Source organism: Ursus americanus, chromosome 5, assembly GCF_024610735.1.
Source record: "Ursus americanus isolate L20-20 chromosome 5, mUrsAme1.1.p, whole genome shotgun sequence".
Lineage (NCBI taxonomy): Eukaryota > Metazoa > Chordata > Mammalia > Carnivora > Ursidae > Ursus > Ursus americanus.
Genome location: NC_142131.1, coordinates 43,135,961 through 43,157,464, shown reverse-complemented (window position 1 = coordinate 43,157,464; position 21,504 = coordinate 43,135,961). Strand labels below are relative to the sequence as shown.

At 46.3% G+C, this 21,504-nt stretch overlaps 1 long non-coding RNA gene and 1 pseudogene across 1 annotated transcript in view; one reads left to right on the top strand and one right to left on the bottom strand.

The window, feature by feature from the left end:
• Positions 1 to 19,769, bottom strand: part of LOC148110086 (uncharacterized) — a 145,939-nt gene extending 126,170 nt beyond the window's left edge. Inside the window, exon 1 of the long non-coding RNA XR_015724314.1 lies at positions 19,051 to 19,769. This is a non-coding gene — a long non-coding RNA (uncharacterized LOC148110086). The remainder of the gene's footprint in view (positions 1 to 19,050) is intronic.
• On the top strand, positions 10,474 to 10,814 carry LOC123790511 (elongin-B pseudogene; annotated as a pseudogene).
• Positions 19,770 to 21,504: the final 1,735 nt, after the last annotated feature.

Below are 21,504 nucleotides of genomic sequence, written 5' to 3'. Positions count from 1 at the left end.
ACTGCAACCGCATTCAGAAAGCGAACGTGAAAACCCCCCAGATTAAAGCGAGTGTCCCTTGGGTGCTGACAAGGTGCACTGTGCTAAAAGAGCCTGTTTTGGCCCCTGGGATTTTTCAATCTTATCCAAGCATTTTTAAATGCCAGAAGCTTCTATCACCTGCTTTCCATCAGCTTCCCAACCTGCTATTTCCCACACTAATTCCCCTAAAATCATTTGGTCCATAAACCACAACAATCTTTGAGCCTCAGAATCCAGACCTGGTCGAACTGGCTTGGTTAGGAGGTCTGCAATTACTTCCCAGATGGGATTTTGGGCTTTTCATGTCATAGATTCTCAAGCTGGGGAGCTATGAAGCTAGAGCTGTAATGGGAGCTTGGCGCCTCAGCTCTGAGCACCCCTCCCACCTCCAGAACTGCCAGCCTTCCCCCCTTGTGCTGTCACTTGGCCACCACATGGTGATGAGGCGGAAGCTTGGCTCCCCACCCCGACCAGCACCCCCCTCCCCCGCCCCACTTCTGAGCTCATCCCTTGGAGTTGTTTTCAAACTGTTCCTATCCAGTATCAGAAGACAGCGAGGAGGTTTACAAAGACATCTTCCAGGGCTATCTAATAGCTTTCCTGAATGACGGAGGAAAAAAGAAATCCTGAGGTACAAAAATAAAACTCATCAGCGTCATCCAACTTCACAGCAAAAGAGCTTCTCTTTCCTTCTTCATTATTAATGAAGTCAGAAAACAGTCCGAAGTTTCGATCCAGGAAGCACCAAGGGTAAATGTGGTAAAGCATCTTTGTCTGTCAGGCTGGGCGTGGACACCTTTCAAGGCGGGCAGCTCAGGGTGCGAGCGTCTGGCCCGCAATCCAGGTGTGGGCTTGCTGTGGGGGCAGCCAAGGGCACGGGGTCAAGCCCGACCGAGGATGATGGCAGCTCCCTGGCACACTTCCGAGGCAGAATTCCCAGTCAAGAACCACAGACAGATGCACATGGACAAAGACTTTTCTGGAATATAATTGCATTGTTAGTGTCTTCCTCCCCCCAACCCGATGAGCACTTGTATTTTCCTGGAACACTGAATTAAACTGTTTTTGTCTTTATCCTGTGAACTCACATCATTTGAATGACAATTACAGTCATTGGTATTAATCGGTTCATTGAACAACTGAGATCTTTCTGCGTGAGGGCTGAGAATAAAAAGCATGGTGGGCATTCAAGTTTATTTCAGCTGACATTGTGTCTTGTTTTTAGCTTTCCATTCTTTTTCTCTGAGTCAGACATCAGGAAAGGTTGTTTTTTGTTTCGGTTTGTTTTTAAACTACTTTAATTTTAAAAGTCTAATATGAAATGGTGTGTGAAATCCTAAACCCATAAAAGGAAATCTAGTGATGGCTGTTCAACTGGCTCATGATACAGTACTGTGAGCTAACACTGGAGCTTGACATACATATGAGACATAAACACATAATTTATATGCACAGATAATTGTTTCAGGCATGGCATCTCTACTCAGAGATGATTCCCCCAAGTCCCTCTTTAGTAGGTCTTGACAACCCAGGATGAGGAGCCACTGGTTGAACTTGCCCCATTCTGCTGTTTGTAACTGCTCACCAGCAGTTATTGGGATGACTTGCTGGTAGGGGGTTAGAATCTAGCTGTATGAATAGAGTTTTTCTCTGAGTGAAGCTGAGAGTCTAAAGGAGGTGTTTACTCATAAGCTTGACATAATTAGCACCAGTGGTTTAACTGAGGCAGGGACTTAACCTTGTTCCCTTTAAGACCATCCCACTCTTACTTTCAGAGCTGGCCATGCAAAGACCATGCTTCCTCTTCTCTTCTTTGATACTATCTAAAATTGACCAGCTAGGGGCGCCTGTGTGGCTCAGTCAGTTAAGCATCTGCCTTTGGCTCAGGTCATGATCCCAGGGTCCTGGAATCGAGTCCTGCATCAGGCTCCGTGCTCAATGCAGAGCCTGCTTCTCCTTCTCCCTCTCTGCTTCCCCTGTTTGTGCTCTCTCACTCTGTCAAATAAATAAATAAAATTTAAAAAAAAAACAAAACAAAAACAAAACACTGACCAGCTAGATTATTTGGGGGCCAAGGTAGTATAATTTCAGGGATCATAATCTAAGTGGTACTGTCTGTATTCCCATACATCTCCCTAGAAAAATAACATTTTACATATACTGTAAAAGAAAACATTTGGGCAGTTTTATTGTTTATAAAATAGAAGAATACAGAAAGATGCATTTGGAGCAAAAGTTGTTTTCAAACCCTATTCGTTCCGCATCATCATGGTACTGGTGGTCTTCCTAGTGAGGGTCTGGTCACATCCCGGTGAGGATTACATCTGCACTAATCAGACTGAAGGACGGTGGTCCAGCCACACTACTCTGAGCAAAGCGATAGTGTGGGTGGGTCCGCGGCATGGACCACCTGGAAGCCAGGTAGGAGAGCAAGGGTAGCTTTGGCTGTGCGTCTGGAAGAGCGGTGACCTTGGCTGCGGTTCCAGCAGCAGGAGGAGATCAGGAGCTATCACTACTTCCCTACTCCAGGAACCACCCGTCCGGCCGTTCCCTTGCTCACCTGCCCTTCCCTTGCTCACCAGCCCATTGCGGTGTAAAAGGTCCTTGAACTAGTCACTGGCCAGTTCACCTCATCAACACCTTCTTTCAGGAAAGCCTGTCTTAGATAAATGAAGGAGACAAGAAGTTCTGGATGCTAGTACTAGTCAATAATTTAGGATAATGTTCTCCATAGACATCTGGTCACTGAAAGGGGAGCAACAGGCTTTGCCAACTACAACGAAGTAAGATGAAAAGAAAAGTGCGCAAAATAAAAATAACTACTACAAATAGGAAGAACCACCAAGAGCAAACTGCATTCTTTGTCCTGAAATAGGATCCATGTCTCCCCTACTGGAGGGCCGAGCTTCCCAACCCTGCTAATCAAGTGCGAACTCTGAACGTTTCCAAGCAAGTCTCGGTTTCTCAGGTATGAATGATTTCAGTTTTGTCTCAGAACTTCACAATGCAGAGGTGAATTCTGGGGCTGGGAACACTGTGTACTCATGACTACCACCCTCTCTTCTGTCCTCCCACCCACTCATCACGCCCCACCCCCAGCGCCAGCTCACTCCATCTCAAAGCAGTACAGTAGAACCAAAGAGACTGTGTCTTTTGAACAACTTGAAGATTTACAAACTCATGGCAGAATGTGTAGGAGTGGAACAGTCTTGAACTCTGAGGTAGAGCTGGCTTCTAAGTAAGAATGGAAGAAAAAATTCACTTTCGGGGATTTGCCTCCTTTGGGCTTTAACAAGAAACTAAAAGCATTAACTCTTCAGTGATGTATTTGTATTGCCTGCAGATGAAATTAGATACAAGTAAACCAGGACATTTTGGGGAGATGATGATGACTGCAGTCTAGACTAGTAGCGTCGTATCTCCTACCACAGTTAGAACCAGTTTGCAACTCTGGAGGCATGAAACTCAGCCTGAAGCTGGGTGCTTTAAGTCACCCTGGGCACAGGGTGTGGGAGAGCAGGGAGTGAGGGTCCTCAACCAGAAACGTCGATGAAGGGCAGAGCCATCATCAGGCACTACCGCTATGCTGGGAGGGGATGGATAATTCGCTCACCCAACTCTCCACTTGCTCCAGCTCCTCACCCTGCCAACCCCGCTGTCCCTCCTCCAACCTATTACAGTGCCCGGAATTCCCGTATGAGAGATTCACTTTCCAACATATTGAGGAATGAAAGATTTTCAGGATTCTTTGGGAGTGCAGTATGGACCCAAATCATTCCATAAATATTTCCCCTACAAGCCTTCTACAAGAAGACCTCCGTTCACACTGCTCTGCTGCCTTTGTTTTGATAATAAAAAGTATAGGGTCCAGAAGCATAATTATGATAAGGCAGAGTAAAAAAGATTACTTGTCATATGATGGCGGAGATCTGCAAAAGCACTGGATTTAAAAGCTGGAGAAGGGGGAGAGGAGAAAAGAGAGCATGGGGGCATCAGCCAGGGAGAGAATCCTTAAGATTTGTTTTTAGACATTTTGTTGCTGTTTTTGCTACCCATCTTTGCCACCTGATTCAAGATTTCAGGAGAGCCAGAGTTTTTCCAAGACTTTCTTGTTGAATTTTTGTTTCGAGATAAATGTTAAGGGCGGAGCCCAGATTTACTTCGTGTCTATCCGCATGGTAGCCGGATGGCGAGAGCCAGCCAAGTAAGGGCAAGGTCTTGCTGAGATGGGCCGAGGCATGCGAAGGCCCCGAGGGTGCTAGAGGGAGGGTGTGTGGTAAGGCACCCCTGACACACTGCATCTCCTCAGTTGTGCCCTAGGCTAGCCCCACAGAGCTCCCTGTTTTTGGCCTTCTGCATGCCCTTGCTGCACCAAAGGAGGACCCAGGCAGCTGCCACCAGGGAGTGGAGCAGTGGCAGCTGGGAAGCTGGGCAGAAGTCCAACTGCTGCCGGCTGCCAGCACTCTGGGCCTGCCCACCCTCTCCGCCCACTTGCTCCTCATTAGGGAGTCAAGGGCAAACCTGAGCCCTGCTCAGTCCCCTCTACTTTCTCCCAACCCCACCAACATCCCATGGATGACCTTGTGGTAGGATCTGCAGGCAGAAGTGCGCTGCCTGCTTCTCACTTGAAGCCAGCCTCCGGCCAAGCGCTCTTCTAGACTCAGCCTGGGAGGGATGGGCCCTGGAAACTTGGGTAGAGGAAGTTGGCCCTTGATGGCAAATCTGGCTCCCTACAAAGAGACAGATCACTCAGGAATTCAGTGCCTCTACGGTGCCTTTAGAAACAGTTCCTGGCTTGACTGAGGAAGAGAAACTTCTGTGGAAAATGCCTGTCATTCTTGTTCCTGGCAGATCTGCAAGCATTTTCATGGCACAGAGGCAGCTGACTGCTCACTCTACAAACACAGACAGAAACTTTGTCAGGACACTGGCTGTGGCACGGGCCAGCTGGCAGACAAACACAGCAGGGAGCAAAGGGTGATTTCTGAGCCCCGGAGAGGTGAGGACATGTGCTCTCTCCAACACCCTGATGCCACCCAACACTGTCATCGCCACTAAAGCAGTTCCTCCTGCCCAGAGTATCTAAGGGCACTTGGGAGACATGAACCTACATTTATCCCCGATGTTATGGGTTGAATCATGTACTTCCAAAAACATATGCTGAAGTCCTAACCCCAATACCTCAGAATCTGACCTTATATTTGGAAATAGGTCTTTGCAGGTGTAATTAGTCAAGATGGAGTCATACTGGAGTAGGACAGGCTCTCAATCTAACGTGACTGGTGTGCCTCTAAGAGAAGAGAAGGCCATGTGGAGATTCAGAGACACAAGGGAGAGGATGGCTCCGGGCTGGGCAGAGGCACACTGTGGAGGGATGTATCTGCAAGCAGTGAATGCCACAGATGGCTGCAAACTGCCAGGAGCTAGGAAGATGCAAGCCATGATTTTCCTGTAAAGCCTCAGAGAGAGCATGGACCAGCTGACACCCCGAGTTCAGACTTCCAGACTTCAAGAACTCTGAGAAAATAAATCTATGTTGTTGGAAGCCACCCAGCTTTGGTACTTGGTTACAGCAGCCCTAGAAAACGAGCAGACCACACAACGTTGGCTTGGTAAGCGTCATCCCGAGCTGGCCAGCGTGCAGAGGTTAGCTAATGGAGATCCCAAGCGAACGCCCCGTCAAGGGCACCAGGTAAAGAGCAGGTAGTACAGCAAACTATTTTTGTTGTTTTCTATCTGAAAATGCTTCTCTTCCATGGTCCTTGGGTGGATCTGTAATCCCTTTCTCATATCAAACAGACCAAAGCATCAATGGTTGTTACCATGTCCAATAATGAACATGCTACCTCCTGGAGCCTTTGTCCTATGATTGAGACTAGGCAGATAAGACAACAATCCTAGGGAATAAAAGCTCAGTCATGTCTACTTGGTCTCAATAAGGAAAGTCCAAATCACCCCAGAAGAAAACACCCTACAGTCACCTGGCTGGGCCTAATGGCCTGGGAGGCTGGTCACACTGGCCTTGGGCTTTTAGCCACTCACTTCTGATTAGAGTTTGGGACTGAATGAACATAACCTTAGCTTTCAGCCACAGCAGAGAGTGACCGAGGAGGCCTTGAGCTGTCTATAAAGAAAGCTGATTTGGCATCACTTTGGGGATTAAATGGGAGGGAAATTTGGCTGGAGAGGGTGGCAGGGCAGAGACTGTGTAATCTAGGCACGATAAAGCCACTACTTGAGCCAGAACAGGATGGTGAAGGATAAGGGGACAGGGTAGCTTTCAGAGAAAGAAGCAACTTGAACATAAGGAAAACAAGAAGTTTCTGAAGATTGTGGCAAATGTCTGCATGTGGTAATGGTATGTTAAGGGATTAGACCTCATTTCACCCAGGGAACAAAGGGTTTATTCAACTAATCTTAAAACACCTAGATTTCCAGGAATATCCCAGGCAGCTCATAAAATCAAATATTCTATAAAATAGGAGAATTAAGATTAAAGAACAAAAAGAGATTATATAAAAGAGACGAAGGAGTAGATGTTACAAGTATCTGCATAAAAGGAAATGTCATGATTGAATGCCAAGGCAAAAAGAAATTATCTATATAGTTTTCCTTGCGTACAACGTACAAAACTCATCTACAGACTTGTCCTAGAAGTGAGCAAGAACATTTGTATACCATTAATCTATATTCTTTTTATGAAGAAATGATCATTATGTATCTCCTCTTCTAGGAGTGTGTGTCATTTCTTTAAAACGTACTGGGCTGAAATGAGGTTCAGTTTAAAGGTTGCAAAGGGGCTCCCGGATTTCTAGGAGTATTATCCTATCCTTAAGAAATAAGTTTGTGTTAAGGAGACCCATTAAAAATATGCAAGATTTTACAATAAATATATTCTTCCTTGCTATGGTCAGGGCTTAGAGCCACCAACAGAGCAATGGTGGCAATTCAAAGACAATCAGGTCTTACACAGCAAGAAATGAAGATGATACGTTTAATCCTCCAGGGGGGTAATTATCTCCTGGAAATCCCAGCGAGTTGAGAAGTCTCCTTGCTATTATTAGATTTTTTTCAATTTGGGATGGAAGTATATGCTGAAAGTCATTCACTGAAAACTACCGGTTTCCCTATCAGGATGTGTGGAATCTGAGCTCAGTGGAGATTACTGTGGTCCTTGAGCTCGGTGCAGCCTCGCTTCGGCTCTCCCTGAGTACAGAGCTTCATTCTGGATAAACTGGCATGTTGCCCCGTGTTCTACTTTGGTGTGTGTTCCCAGAAAACAGCAGGACTGTTCTCTTGGACAGCGAAGATTCCTCCAAGTTCAAGATTGTGTTCCACTGACGGTTTTTTTTCCGGCAGCAGTTTCAAAGGTTCTTAGTGGCATTTCTTTTATGACGGCAGAACCGAAGACTGGAAGGCTGCCCGACTACCTGATCAAAACAAAGCCTTCTCCCCACGTCACCTGCCTTCGTGTGTCCCTGCCACCCCCCTCCCCCGCTTGTTCTTTGTGGCTTATGTTGTCATGTTTTCCAGAACCAACTGTTTCAACAATGGACAAAAGGACGGATTTGCAGGTTCAAAAGGATTAACAAAATTAAAGATGTGCAGTTTATATGCACATGGAAGATGCGATGGTAATGCTGTCCCTCCCTCTCCATACATGCACACACACTTATTAGCAAAGAAATATGGTGAACCGAAGAGTTAACCAAGTGACCAACTAAACATTTATACGGTAAAAGACCTATTCCAATAGTTAGTGGATAATGTTAATAATTGTCGGACACCTCTGTAAGCCAGGCATTGCGGACACTTTATGGACATTACCCACAGTAGCCTAACTAGCCCGGCTAGGGGACTACTGTTAGGTTCCTTGTACCAGTGAGGAAAGGGGGGGGGGGGGCTTTAAAAGGCTAAGTGACAGCCTAAGACTATTGATCTACAAGTATTAAAGCAAAAATGTGACTGTATTGTATCTGTATTGTTTCTAAGCTGTTCATAGTCTCTTTCTATTCTACCAAGGATACTGACAGGAGTCATCTAAATACAAAATAACTGACCTCCATAATACATATAGATGTTCACTACAGCCACTTCTGAGTTAACTACAGAATAATCACTGAGGCCTCTTCTCCAGGGCAAAAGCCAAATGAGATTTGCTCATCTCTCAACCCAAGTCAGTGTCTTCCCACCAAACAGTCTGCAGCCTGGTGAGCCTGCTTCTTCCTCCTCTTTCCTTTCTCCCCAGAGCACGGCAGCATCAGAGTTCGGCCCCACTGCCCATCTCTCTGTTTTGCTGGGGTTTGCAAACGACAATGGACAGCTCACTGACCCACAGAATTCTCAGCCTTGGAAAACTCCCCCCACCCCAACCTTCCATGTAACTGCCTCTCCGTGCACTCAAGCCATTGGAATTTCTCAGGGAGCAGCAGGGAAACGGAGACAAGCTGACCTAGGACATTAGAGACCAACGCTGCTTCTCTTTGGTGGTTTCATGAGATAAAAGTGCCCTCCAGTCCTGGAATAGCTGCAACTCACCCGCACACAAGTGATGAGTCCCCCACACTGCTCCCCGGAGAACATTCCACGTTACTGGAACCTCTGCCATCCCTTCTTTCTTTCCTGTTCTTCCTCTCTCCCTTCCCATCCTTTCATTTCCATTCCTTGTCTCTCTTTTTTTTTTCTAATGAACCTCAGGTGCAGAGGAATGCCTTAGTCATAGGTCTCAGTTCATGATACACTGTCATCATGAACCCACACAAGGACTCTTTCTTGTTTCATATAAATGTCCTTCCTCTTTCCTCCTGATCTCCACTCCTTCCTCCTCAGGCCCCCGCGCAATGTGCCTGATATGCATTACTTACATACTTGTTTGTGGCAGACACTGCTTCTTGTCCCCCTTACACGCTAACAGAACTTATAGCAGACTGTTAGGCTGACACCACCAACTAATTTGGGCAATGGGACACGGGCAAAGTGATGTGCCAACTTCTAGGCTGCCCTATAGGCAGAAACGCTACTTCTCATTCCTCTTCTTCCTTCCCACGGCCCTGACTGTGAGGATGCAGTAGGAGATCCAGCAGCCCCAGAGAACCCTGACCTAACAGCCACGAGTTGAGGTGGGAAAGCACAAGGATAGAAGCAGTTGGGTCCTCAGTGATTTTGAGCCACGAGCCACTGGGGGCTGCCCACCTGAGTTTTTACAGGAGAAAAAATTCTATCTAGATTAATCTGTGATCATCTGGAGTGCTTCTGTTATGGCCACTGATCTAATTTCCTAAATGAATACAGCATCTTTGCGAAGTATTCGGGGCCATTTACCGTGACTGTGTGTGTTTCACATTGTGAATGGTATTGTTCTCTTTCTTTGGCTTTGGTTTTTTCACTCAGCACTATTTTTAAAAAATCTATCCTTCCACCCTGAGCACATCTAGGTCCTGCTTCTAAGCACAGAAGAGCAGACCAATGTGCCTCTACCATTTTGCCACACACTCCCCTAGTGACAGACACCTAGAAGGTTTCCAACTTCTCCCTATCACGAACAACAGCATGACGATCTCCTTGGTGATGTCCCTAATGAAACTTTAAAGGGCTTTCTCTTGGGTCTATGTCGACAGAACAATCCCTGGTCACAGAGCAGTCTCATGTTTGTTCCATTAAGTTCTGCCAAATCACTTTCCAGAACGGCTTTACCAGTCTGTGCGTCCATTAGCAATGTCTGAGGGCTCCCGCTCTTCCAGGTCCTTGCCAATGCTTTATTTCAAGGTCTCATTTTTGCCAGTCTCAAGCGACTCATTTTTATTTGCAGTTCTAGGATTATTAGTGTTTATGTAACTGTTCATATACTTGTTAGCCATTTGGGTTTTTCCTTCTGTGAATTTCCTCTTCAAACCCTTTTCCCACTTTGCGATACACTCTTGACATTAATTCATGTTGGTTTTAGTCACGATCCTTCAAGGCAGGAATCCCTAGCACCTTATTCACTGAGACCCTGTAGCCATTTAGTATCAGTTTCCACATCGGTCTGCATCCCCTATCAATTCCCACAACTTTGTGCACCCCCACCCCACCCCAGAGCCCCTGACATTCCCAATGTCACTGAGCTGCCTGCCAACTGCCAAGTGTCCTCAGCTTCCAGTAACTCTACTGGTAAGCCAACTCTCCCCTCACTCTCTATTTTAGTCCCCAAACCTAAATTCAGCCATCAGATGGCGACCCTCTTCCTTTCCTGTACTCTTTTTTGTTTCCTCTGCAGTTAAGGAGCAGAGAGGAACAGGCTGGGATTTGTATTATGCAGCTAGAGGCTAACACTTAAGACTTCAACATTTGGAGGCTGGGCTGAGGGGCGGGCGGTGGTGATGGAAGGTATAGAGGGGCAGGCGGGGTGGCAGGCTCTGCAAGGTGGGGTCTAGGGCTCTCCCCTCCCACTGGCCCACCGCCCCTCAGGATGTGTTCCTCATGATCTGATGATACAAGACCATCATCATCACAGAGGCCAAGTCGTGGAGCGTGGTGCTGGAGCCGAAGCGCATCGTCGAGGGCCCCCTCAAGCAGTGTACCCCGACATGCAGCTGCTCTACAAGGATGACCAGCTTCTGGATGGCGCCAGGGCACTGGAAGAGTGTGGTTTCACCAGTGAGACTGGGCGGCCGCAGACCCCAGCCACTGTAGTGCTGGCCTTCCAGGCGGATGACTTTTCCAGGCCCTGTGCATGGAGCCCTGCTCCAGCCTGCTCACACTCCCTGGTGTGATGGGACTCTGGGAGCAGCTCCCATGAACAAATGGCTCAGTGAAAAGGCCCTGGGCCCACCCCCAGGGCACCCCTCCCCCAATAAAAGAGATGTGGGGGTCTGAGAAAAAATAAGGTTTCAACATTTGGAAATTAAAATTTGGATGAAAATTTAAATGAGAAACGTGGTCCCTCTTGATTTTTCTAGAGTCCAACTCTTCAGAGTACATGTGGGAATTTACAGAACTTTTCAAAAGAAGAGGTTTCCATTAGCTATACCTCTTATTTGCAGCTTAGTTTTTACTGATCTTCTCACCAAAGGGCTATTCTCCCTCCGGATTGGTTAACACTTGCCTTCGGCTTAGCAAAGTCCACCACAGTTTACAATAGGAGGCCACGGGTGTTGTCAACGCTGGATTTTTTCTTTATGGCAGCCTGGGAGAATGGCAGCCCACGAAAGCCAGCGCCAAAAATTTCACTTGGCCAAACAGAGAAAAATATTTTAAAAGAGCTCCCCCAAGTAACAAACCAAGTAGGGAATAAAGCTGATCTCACTTCTGGAATAGAAAGAGGAAGGACGTGCCACTGTTGGTGCTGACCTGGTGTTGACCAGGGGCCTTTAGGTCATAAGAGTTTCTTAGCCGTCGCTTTTGGCTCTAACCATGGTTCACTGCTATACCACTCGGTCTGCTGGTTAATACACGTAATATCTTTGACCTTTTATTCTTCTGTCATTCCTGCTTGGGAAAATCCAACCCGGGATTAATTCAGCATTGCTCCTTCTCTGCTCCCACAGAGAAGAACTCTTGCTGAGCTCCTCTGGCAAAGGTCACACCACAGTGCAGATGGAGGCTCTGGACAAATCCACGGTTTCCAACCACATCTGGGCTTTCGACACTGCCTGGCAGTGTTCCCATGATCTGCTGCGCCATTTCCCCCAAGAGACTCTTTTAGACTTCCCTCTCTCTTTTATGTCACTTTTATTAAGTTCACTCCCTTCACTCTAAACACATCCTAACTTCCAACCTGACAAAGGATAAGGCACAGGATAACTCCCCAACTCCATGTCCTCCCTACTTCTACTCACATGTATCTCGGCCACTTTTTCGACCTTCTGGAAGCAACGTCCACTGGCTTCTCCTGCTACGTGCTTCTACCTTTGCTGATGATTCTCAACTGAATCAGATCCAATGGCCTCATTTTATAAAAAATACTTCGTAAACCTCTTGCTCTTTACTACTGAGCAATGAACCTACCTAAGATACCTACTTACATTGTAATTGAGTTAATGCTGTAATTATAAAAGAAAAAGGAAATTAAAGGGTAATAGTGAACATTTCAGTACGTAAAAGTTCTGGCCTTACTATACTGAATACACAATTAATTACACAAACGCTTGCACCTGGCTGTAGAGTCAACACATGATCTCTGTGCATGTGCAGGCTAATAAAGGTATTTGGTATTGGTACTCAAACGGGACGGGCAAAAACACCATCCCCCAAATGATAAGCCCTTGCTAAAACTCTCAATAAAGTACAGTATAATTTCCCCTCATTTTATACAACAGTTGAATCTTTGGAAAAATTATATTAATGTTGCATAAAAATTCTTTTTTGTTTATGTGAAAACCAGATTTGGGTGCCAGGCTCAGATGATTCTAAACAGGTTTTTCACCGTCCCATTTGGCAGGTCATTTGAAAGCTGTCCAGGATATAGAAACGTCCTCCCCTATATTGCCCATCCCAGAATGTAACCTCCCAGGGCTCTGCCCACTCAGTGCCTTAATCCCCTAGCAAATCATCGCGATCCTCCAGACTGTCCCACACATTTCCAAAACGTCTCTCAGGAAAGCCGCAACCCTGAGTTGAGAACTTCTGGTCTGTGTCCTGTATCTTTCCCCAGGGACCCTGTTTCGTTCTTACCCTTTCCAGTCAACCTTCACCCTTACCTTCTCTACTTGCTGTTTTTCCTCAATTCTGTCTCATAATGAAGTCAAAACAAAACAGCGACTTTCCCCCCAACACTAGGTTCTCCTCTGGTGAGCGCAGTCTCCCTGCTGTCCCAGCTCACCAGCACGACAGCCTGGCCCGAGACCCACTGGCAGCTCTCTGCAGCCCCTATTACACTGAGGGAATTGCTCTTGGCTGGATTACATGTGAACTCTTCCTTCCTGGCTTTCCCGGTTTCAGAGGGGCCGTTGCCAGTCTTGTATTCACCTTGATCCTTCTGGACTAGGCATCTCTTGGGTGAGCACTTCCATCAGTCTCATCTCACCAGCATCACCAGTCCGGCTGGAGGCCACATCACCACTGTCCAATCAGAAACCAGGGGCTCCGCCCGACCCTCGGCCCCCTACATTCAGCCAGCCCTGAATTTCTGTTGCTTCTCCTTCCTTAACATTGACACTGCTATAGAAACCTGGAGGTGGGTGGAAATTAAGAGGGACACACTAATGCTTCAGCAAAACTTGATTCTAAATGGAACAAATGTTTCTCTTCCTTGCTCCTGGAGCCTCCACCTCCCCTTCCGTTGTTTTTGGGCGGAATCCTTTGTTCCAGGAGCTGGGTGTGGATACTGACATCTCGCTGGCCTCCCTGTCTACTTAGTGACAAGACTCGGCCTGCCGGCCCGTGCCTGCTAGTCATGAGCCCACCTCGAAGACTCGGCGGGCGCAGCTCGCAGCACGTCCCGGATTCCTACTGGATAACACAGATCCCACGTTTTCCTATAAAACCCCAGAGCCTTTTACCCGGGGCCGGTCTGCAGTTCTGAAGGCGTTAGCCTGCCGCCGCCTCCTTTGCCCGGCAAAGTAATACAACTAGCGTTCCTCTTTATCCCCAAACTCAGGCTTTGTGTTGTATTTCGGCTCCGGGCTCCGAGGTCAGTTTTCGATAACAGTGTCTCTTCAGTCTTTTCTCTTTCCCTGATCTCCCCCAGGCCTCTCTCTCTCCACTGAACTAGTGTAAGCACTTCTCTTCCCTGCCTACTCCTCATCATGTGCTGATCCTGCCACTGCCTCAAAGCGTTTTCAACAGCTATTGGACAATTTCAGGACGAGCTCTAAACCTCTGGGCAGAGCAGAAACGAGCCGGTCAGAGCCTGGCATCAGTCCCAGCGCCCAGCTTCGTCGTTCACCGTGACTCCCTGCAGGCGCCCCAGCCACACCAGTGCGGGCTGTCCCTCCGCACCAGGCCCTCCACTGCTCCTTCACATTAGCATGCGCTTTGTTCTTGGACTGCCGCCCCATCTTTCAGATGCTTCATGGGCTTCAAGACACCGCTCGGACACCCTCTCCTCCAGAAAGACTTCCCCGGGCTGATTACCTGTCCCCGGACCGCAGCCACATCCAGTGGCCGTTTTCTACCTGGGTCAGGGCGCCTAGCCCACTGCGCCGCAACTGCTTACCAGGCATCTCGTCTCTCTCAGAGAGTGAGCTGCTCTGCTCTCTCTCACCTCTGCCATCCCGGGGTCTAGCAAAGTGACTGGTACTAAATAAAAGCTGTGAAACCAATCTATAAACAAACGGAACAGAGTTCATGTCTACACTAGCAGATATAACTAAGGGTGTGCTTACAGGAACCTAAGGACTAGTCCAGTAGCTTACTTGAAAGAAACCACCACCAGCACAAAAATCCCTCTATTTGTCAGTGATGGACTCACCCTAAATCCTTGTCGGTCCTTAAAGGATGTAATGGCTGGTCAGATGTTCAACCAACACCATGTGTGGACCTTTCTACTTCAAAGCAGGGTGCCTATCACTGCATGGTCAGGCAAGAAGCAGCCTGCATCAAGACAGGAGGAGGACCCCCTAACCCAGCCTAAAGAGCTGCGAGGAGGCGGGGCTGTTTAGTGATCTGGGAAACAAAGGCAGAAGAGAAATTCTGAAATTTCCTTACTACCTATGGCCCATTGACAAGTTCTTGAAACAGGCAGAGTGACATTCCTCTAGGGACTCAACTGCCCCAATGTTAATACTTTGCTAAGGGCAAAAGGCAATCCTAGCCCACCACCTCCCTTCCCAGGATCCTATAAGTCTACATTAACGTAGGAACACTCTTTTAGAAACTTCCTTTATCTCTAAACCCCCCAAGGTATGCATTGGCAATCATTCCCCAAGCATATCGCCCACCAAGATACATCTGAAGGGTCTCATGACTAAGTGTTTTTTTTTTTAAGATTTTATTTATTTATTTGACAGAGACAGCCAGCGAGAGAGGGAACACAAGCAGGGGGAGTGGGAGAGGAAGAAGCAGGCTCATAGCGGAGGAGCCTGATGTGGGGCTCGATCCCAGAACGCTGGAATCACGCCCTGAGCTGAAGGCAGACGCTTAACGACTGCGCCACCCAGGCACCCCATGACTAAGGTTTTATTAGTAATAAATGACCTTTTCCTAACAAGAGCTAGCCCCCTCAAGGTCCTGGAAACCTTGCTTCCAAAATTCCTTAGAGATACGCTATTCCTAACTGCCTCCCAACCTGAAAGTATATAATGGGCCACTCCTCATGACCCCGGTGCAGCTCTTTCTGCCCACGGTCCTGTCCCCATGCTTTCATAAAATCACCTTTTTGCACCAAAGACGTCTCAAGAATTCCCACCGGCTTTGAACTCTAACGTCTTTCCTCCATCATTTAGGACTATAGGGGATAGAACGTCTGGAGACATCTCCGACAGGACATCCATCAACACTCGACTTCAGCCTAGGCCTAACTAAGTACAGAACAAGTGTCGGTGTGGGCAGAGGTGGACGTGCTGGGAAAGGAATGTGCATTTTCACAAGAGCAAGGACCTTGTCTGTTTACACCTGTATTTGCAGGAACTAGAATAAGGCCCGGTATCCTATAAGTGTTCAATAAATATTTGATGAATTAATAAATAAATCTTTCATTGGTAACACGACAAAGTATGAACGGTGGTTGGCTCCGGGTGTGGTACTCGGAGTCTCTTTTCTTTCTACCTTTTTATGCTTTTTGGTTCTCTACAGATTTTTGACAATGAGCCCGTGTTCCTTTTTAAATTCCTTTTTTGTTAGAAGTGTTTCATGAACACAAAAGGAAGTGCCTGCAGAGTGCACGGATTTGGCAGTGGGGGTGGTGACGCTAGTGTGGAGTACAGTTGTGCTCGCTCATTATTCCTTCACTCCTAGGGGAAGGAGTATACCTCATACAGAGCAGTTAAGCAGGAAAGGCCACTGCAGAACCCAAACGTCATCTGCGACCTTCCCCCCTCCTGCTCCCCATCCATCTCTCTTTCACACGCAGCAAAGAATTATGTGGGCTGCCTGAGAAGAAGGTGCAGACAGGAAAATGATAGGGATTTTCCATGCATTTGAAAAACTGTGTGGGACTATGCTCTTTCAAATCAAATGGAAAGCTATTTAAAAGGCAAGCCTATTGTGAATGGTGCATGAGGGGCGGACCTCTCAGGATGTTCTTAGTGTGTACAAACGAAATACTTCCACGAGGCCCAGAGCAGCCTGAGAATCCCCCAGTGCAGGGCACTAAGCTAAATTTAACGGCTACTGAGTTCTGATGACATGCTCTGGCCTTCCCAAAACAGCAATATAAAACACTTCATACAGACGCCAACAAGGGAATGATCACCAAGGATCATCAGTACTAAGCGGAAGCAAACCAAACTGCAAATTACGGGGTATGCACAAAGGAGAAAAATCTTTCCAGGGGGTGTTTCAGAGGAACTCGAGGTAATGGACAAACGAGTTGGGAGCCAGGGAAGGTTCCTAGGGGAAATTATCAGGTAAATAAGTGGTCTGCAAATGGGCTATCCACACTGACATATAAGTTCAAAGTCATTCCAAGCCTTCCAGGATCCCACCATTTTCCAAAGTGACCCTCCATTCGCACATATCTGGGGCTTTCCCCCAAAGTAATCTGCTTGTCCAACTAGTTAAGAAACTCATAATTCTCTACTGAACTATCATCCAGATAGGGTAAAATAAAAAGAAAACTTTTCATATTATAAGTTTTATAAACTTACCTGCTACGCTTCCTTTCTCAGGAAGCTACTAGTACATGACCTATACCAAACTAAGCAAAGTAAGAGATAAATTAAGCCAATGGAACACATTAGGATCCAGGAAATGGCAGATCGAGCAGAGGCGGTAGGAAAGTGACTGTCCAGGAGGGTGCTGAACAAAGATTCAAAGACAGCAGTCAAGACAAGATCTTAGAGCCATATGCCTAGGAAACACCATCCCAGATAGAGCAGGCATGGGAGACTGTGAAAGCCAACGCCTCCTGACGTGGTCACCCACAATAAATGTAGGCTTGTTTCAGTGGAGTGCACGGGGCGAGGAGGAGTAAGGATGTTGCAAACTAAAGTAATAAGAAAATGAAATAATTATGACCTTGAGGAATTAAGTTACATAAAAATGGAAATGTAATTATAATAAATGACACGGATTGGCTATAATTTATTTTTGTAGGACCATGACAATGCAAATTTTTAATAATAATGCAACCAGAACTTGTGATAGAATTCTAGTAGAAGACTTTAAGAGAACATGTGAGGATGGGATCTGAGGGGAAAGCCTCATCTGTAAGAAGTTACCTAAAATCAGAAAGGCAAGTAGTGGTATAAACAAGTCATTTACAAATATGGCAGTAAAAGCAGGGAGAAAAATTAAACGGGGGTCTAAGCTTTTAGGAGGTAGAAATCGGTGCAGACAGGTAAAGGATTTCCTTTTTTTGGCTGTTAAGGGTTGAATGGTGTCCCCTACCAAATCTCTGTATTGAAGCCCTAACCCCCAATACCTCAGAACGTGGCTCTATTTGGAGACAGGGCATTTGAAAAGGTAAGGTCATATATGTAGTACTAACCCAATTTGATCGGCATCCTTATAAGGAGAGACTAGTTACACACTGACACCTGGGATGGGGACACATAGAGGAAAGGCTATGTGAAGTCACAGGGAGAAGGCATCCATCTACAAGCCAAGAAGAGAGGCTTAAGGAGACACCAAACCTATTGATACATTGATCTTCAACTGCCAGACCCCAGAACTGTGAGAAAATAAATTTCTGTTGTTGAAGCCACTCGATCTGCGTGGTATTTTTTTTAGGGCAGCCCAAGCCAACATACACATCATAATGGATCAGGTCAGAACTGACTTTTTAAATAATGTACCTGTATTACTTCTACAAAATTAAAAACAAAACAACAAAAACGTAAAACAAACAAAAAAACCAAACAAACAATAAACCAACTACCCAACAGGTGAAGCAGTTCTTAGAAGAAAAACCAAAAACAGAGCTCAGACTACTTGAAGTGTATGCCCAGATCAGGCCTCTGAAAGCCAGGTGTGCTTCACGCCAGCCAGAGATTTCCAGTTTCTCCCAGAGTCCGAGGGGCACCACAAAGGCCTCAGCCCTTCCATGCGGACAGCACTAGCCCTGGATACTTACACCCCCATCTTGGACCGCCCTTGAAGCAATGCTATGCATGGCTTCCCCATAGGCCCCTGCGCCAGGTCCTAGCTGTCATCAGCTCTTCAGCTCTGTGGGTGGGTTTTGAACAATAAAAACCTTAGAAGTGTCTTTGCTCATCAGCATGCCCTTTGAATGCCACTGCCGAGCTCAAGGGCAGGCCTGGGAATGATTCTGGCAGAACGGCTTGGCTTGCCTTTTCCCTGGAGCCCTGAACTCAGCAGTTCTCTTGAGGTCTGCATTGATAGAAGAAACACTTTTGTTTCTCTTGCAAAAGAAAAAGAGTCCATATAAGGCCATGGTGCTAAGAACCTAAGCAAAATGAGAGGAAGAATTACAAAATGCTCTTGGAGAACCTTCTGTTTCTCTCTAGGGCTATCTGGGTTGAGGAAAGAAACAAAGACCATAAACAAGTCCACTAAATTGGTTCCATTATAGCTGCAACCACTCCAGAGCCAACACCTGAAACACCTGGGCCTCTGCCGTGGCACCCTCGTCGGGATGCATCATCAAGATGCCAGCCAGAAATCAGAGTCTAATTTGCAGTCAACCAGGACAATGGAAAATGGATTGTTTGGGAAGCTTCGTGTCAAATAATTCCACACCAAATCAGAAGCCCCCATATCTATCCACGAAGTAGAGCCCCACTCAGGGCTGACGGGACTCCCAGGGATTCTCCAGTAAACTGCTACCAGTTCTCTTAAACAGCAAAGGGGAAACTAAAATTAATGGAAAGTCTTTCCAAATTCTAGTAGCTACTGGGGCTACAACCTCTGCCTAAAACCCCACTCACTCCGGAGCCTGCAGATAAGATATTAGCAAACGTGAGAAAGGCAGCAAGGCTTACGAATTCTTACCAGAGTCCGTTCTCCTGCATCTTCGCACTGCCCAGTGCCAGCTTGAAGAGGAAGGTGAAATTTCTACTTCTCTCTTCCTTTCCAGATCCTGACTCAGGGTTGTCCATCCTTTCTCTCCCAGGAACAGCAACTGCCTTCTTGGTTTTTGTTTTTGTTTTTTCGTTTCCTATAACGTTTTCTTCTCCGCATTTCAAGTAATAGGCAGGATTCTTGTGAAGGGGAGAGGGGGAACAAACAGTCATAATCACCTCTAGTCTTTTTTTTTTTTTTTTTTAATTCCAATGAAGAACAAAATATGGAAGGAAGGAGAGAGGAGTCTCTAAAGGCCAGTGGAGAGAGGGTCCCTGGGATCAGGAAAAGGACAGTACTTGTTGTTTGCAGCCATTTGAGTAGGTAATAATGAGACATTAGAAGAACGGGCTCTTTTTAGACACAAAAACTACATAGCGAGCTTAAAGAAGTAGGACCCCAAACCGGGTTCCCAACTTCAGCTTATATTAGCGGTTTATCGCACGCAAGACGAGGAGGCAAAGGGCGGACAAACGTAAGGAATCACCGATTGGACAACACAGGTCACGTGCTCAGGCTCAGACAGACGAGAGAAGCTTGACTTTGGGCGGGAGGAGGATGTGCTAATAATGACAAAGATGGAAATTCCCAACACCCTAGGGAGACACGGAGCCGCAATTCATTCACTGAAATGAAATCAAGTAGTATTTCTTGCTCACCCAAGTCCGTGGACTAAGATTCCAAGCCACTGCACTCAGTTTGACATTGAGTATCTGGAGACAGGTGAGCAGCTGTGGGGGAAACGGTGCGCAAACCAGGAAGCTGGGAAAGCGCAGGCGGAATCCCTCTGAAACAAGGCTCCGTGGGTAAGCGCCGGCGCACTGCGGGTAGAGCGCTCTGGCAACCGGCAAGCGGAAGTGGGGCCCTCCCACAGGAAGTGTGCCCCTCCCCCTCCCCTTCCCCAAAGCCTAGTGTTTTGCTGTTTTAGGTTCATAGCTGTGTATGTAGCTGAGGAAATGTCTCCAGGTGAAAGCCCTAAACTCAGATGGGCTCAACACACCCAAATTGACCTAAATCAATTTGGGGAAACAAGTGGGAAAGAAGGCAGTTGATTTTTTGGTTCCATAGACTCTGAGGAAGGGACCTTGGGTTTATTTAGATAGAGAATTCCCTGAAGGTGTCATTTGGGCACCTTCTAGCTATAGTCACTGTCATTCTTTGTGGTAGTGGGAGGAAATTAGTGAGGGGCTAAGCATACCATTCTATTTAGTTATCCTTATTCTTTTTAAGTATTGAGGGTTCTGGGGATTAAATTTTTGCTGAAATTTTTACTCTCATCACAGAAAATGGATTTTTATTTTTGTCATACAGAAAAAAAATTTTGTGAGGAAGAGACAGAGTTTTTGGTTAGCAATAAGATAAAAACACTCTAAACTTTATTCATTTGGGATCTTAGCAAGCTGAAAAACAACCACAAGAATATTTTTATGGTATCAGTTTAACACATTCTCCAAGACCCCAAAATGTTTCATCAGATTGAATTCTATCCAATATCACTTTGGTGGCTATATTCAACAAATATTAAACACTTAGAGTCCACAAGGCAGGTTTTAGGTGTAAGCAGACTTTGCTCTCATGGAGTTATATTCTGGTGGGAGAGACAGAGAATGGACAAATACACAGACGGATAAGTCAGTTTGTAATAAGCATTATAAAGGAAATTAGAGCAGGGTAAGGGGTAAACAGTAATGGGGGAGTGTTGCTTTCCTTCCATTTCTCCAGAGCTCTCAAGATCATTGGTATCTCAGGACTTCTGCAAGTGGAGTTTCTCATCTGGACCCCCTTCCTCATCCTATCAACTCTCCCTTCTTGCCTAGTTACCTCTCACTACCCTTCAGCGCTTAGCCCCAGATTGCTTTCTTAAGGAAGCCTTCTTTGGCCCTCCAGATCAAGTTCGGGTTCCTACTTAATCACACCACCGAAGCTTCTTCATTTGTACTGAGCACTTAATGATGACATGTGTTTGGAAATATTTAATGCCTGTGTCCCTTCCAGAGTCTGAGCTCAGGAAAGCAGAGACTGTCTCGTTCTCTGCTGAATCCTTAGAACCTTGTCGTTGGCGGAGTATGTACCCAACAAATAATTGTTGAATGTCTGAATCACTCGGTATACCAGAACACTTCATTAAGTGGAGATGTCCCCTTCCCAACCCTGTTTAGAAAACACTGCTTAATCTTAAGGGCCATCTAAATAGTTTGGGCAATTTTTTCTATAGCAAGGTGAATCTACATAATTTATTTGGTTTCATTTGATTATGAGTATCAGTACTAACTTATGCCACGATCCTCCTTTCATTTCACTTCATCCATCTTCATCACTCTTGAAAACCTGTGCTGGTTGACCTACAATTTAAAAGGAATAATCTTTTATTTGTAAAAGATCGAG